General features: G+C 45.7%; 1 protein-coding gene across 1 annotated transcript in view; it reads right to left on the reverse strand.

The window, feature by feature from the left end:
* The window catches only part of DNAJC28 (DnaJ heat shock protein family (Hsp40) member C28), a 10,653-nt gene extending 9,012 nt beyond the window's left edge, over positions 1-1,641 (reverse strand). Inside the window, exon 1 of the mRNA XM_044666862.1 lies at positions 1,575-1,641. The gene's annotated coding sequence lies outside the window, so the exon portion shown is untranslated. The remainder of the gene's footprint in view (positions 1-1,574) is intronic.
* Positions 1,642-2,330: the final 689 nt, after the last annotated feature.

The following is a 2,330-nucleotide window of genomic DNA, read 5'->3' on the forward strand; positions in this document are numbered from 1 at the left end:
TCAAAGGAGCCCTTTTCATTATCCTAGAATTAGTAAACTTTCCCTCTTATTTACTTGTCAAACTCGAATAAAAAAGGGGACAGCAGGGCTGGTGGCAGCATAGTTACTTTGAAAAACATATATTAACACATTTTCATGTACTTTTTATTTTAAAAAACATTTCCTAATTACATTTTAATTTGGTCCAGACTAATGTACCAGGCACTGGAGTTACAAAAAGGGGCAAAAGACAATCCCTGCCCTCAAGGAGCTTATAAACTAATGATAAGCATTAGAATACATTCATCTCATAATGGCAGAAATGTTTGGGGCCTTTTTTAAATTTTTTAATTTTAATTTATTTTTTTAAAAACCATTACCTTCTGTCTTATTGGTTCTAAGGCATAAGAGTAATATAGGCTAGGCAAAGAAGGTTGACTTGTCCAGAGTCACACAGCTAGGAATTGTCCAAGGCCAAATTTGAACCCAGGAACTCTCAATCCACTGAGCCACCCCGCTGCCCCTCCCCCCCTTTTAAAGAGGAGACCTGACCCTAGAAGAGCAACTATTTTAAAGCTTTTTTTTTGAAATTCACAAAGCATAAATACCAAGATAAAGCCTTATCTCCAAGAACCTTCACCAATTTGGGGTAAATACGGCAAGTGCCATCATCCTCATTAAGATAATGCAAGTAGAGGGCAGCTAGGTGATGTAGTGAATTGGAAGCCAGGCCTAGAGACCTAAGGTCCTAAGATTCAAATCTGGCTTCAGGCACTTCCTAGCTGTATGACTCTGGGCAAGTCACTTAAACCCCACCATCTTGCCCTTACTGCTCTTCTGCCTTAGGACCAATACATAGTATTGATTCTAAGACCTAAGGTATGGGTTAAAAAAAAAAAAAGATAATGCAAATGTTAAAATTATCTCCATTAAGGTTGATAATTCAAGTGTTACCCCCATTTTATAAATCAAGAAACTGAGGCTCAGTCAATTAAGTGAATCATCCAAAAGGCTGAATGCCTTTTGAATGCCAATACAATATTTAGTGGTATTCAAATCCAAATCCTTTTCACTTCACCCAGTGAGAGGCAAATGATTTACGGAACCTTCAGAAGACCTGTTAGTCCCACCAACAAGCAACACCATCCCTCGCAGACTCAGAGTATTTGCATTAAGTTTCCTTCAAATTCCACCTTCTACAAGAAGCCCATCTGTAGTCCTCCCCTTTAACCTTTCATGCCAAGGCCTCAGTGAGCGCTTCCAGTTTCTATACAGTTTGCTCTCCTCGAGCGCGGGGGCTGCAACTGGGCTGCCTAGCTCTTCCTTAACACAGAGCCTGGTTCACAGCAGGCGCCTAATAAATGCGTATTATTGGTAGAACCGACAACGCGGGCAGAGGGGGCAAAGCCAGGGGTTGCGACAGCCAAGGTCCGAGGGATGTTGCGGGAGGGGGAAGGGGAAAGTTAGGTTTTGGAATAAACTGAAGCTACGCAGGTCCTTGGGGCCCCAGGCTAAGCGACTATCTCTTGCCCACCTCAAAGCCCAAGACGCCAAGAGGCCGGGGCCCGCCGGCGCAGGTCTCCCGCAGCTCTCACCTTCAACTAGGCCGGGAAGGACTCCAGGCGCCCCCTGGGCTCCCTCCCAGCCAAGGGCGCCTCGGCGCATGCGCTTTCTTTCTGTGCCCTTCTCGACCCAGCTCTCCCCTTGGGCGGGTTCAGTTTCTGGCTGGGGGGGCCGAAGTGGGGTGCGCGGCTCCAGCCCAGCCGGTGGATCAGACCATCGGGACGTTTGCTCTGAAGGGTTCCACGTAGGTGAAAATTATCACTGCGTGGGAAAGGAGGGAAGTACTATACAGACACAGCACAGAATACCTGTAATAATAAAGGGATTCGTCCTATAGGATCGGGTCACTCTTTCTCCGATCTTGCCAGTGATACTCCTAATGGCTAGGATCCCTAACACTTACTCTGCCCACCCCCCTACCCCCGTCCTGTTCCCGGAGATGGTTGAGTCGATTGGTCTTGGGGATGGGGGAAGGGTGTAATTATGGGTTGCGTCGTGCTCGCTGAATTTGGACACGTGAGCCTGTTGTTCAGTTTCCCATTCTCTCTACGGAAAAGAGAAAAGGAGGACAGACAATCTAAAGAGGACAAAAATGGGGTTGGGAACGAGTCCTGACACTAGCAAGAAGGAAAATAAGAATTTGAGGTTTTCCAGAAAGTCTTTGTATTTATTCATTCTTGTGGGTTTGACCTCCAGAAGTACTTGATAACGACTTCTATTTAGGGCTGTCAAGTGTATTTTGCCTATTAGGAAGCAAGATGGGCAACAATCATAGTGCTTTGTCATAT

Source organism: Gracilinanus agilis, chromosome 3 (genome assembly GCF_016433145.1).
Source record: "Gracilinanus agilis isolate LMUSP501 chromosome 3, AgileGrace, whole genome shotgun sequence".
Taxonomy (NCBI): Eukaryota; Metazoa; Chordata; class Mammalia; order Didelphimorphia; family Didelphidae; genus Gracilinanus; species Gracilinanus agilis.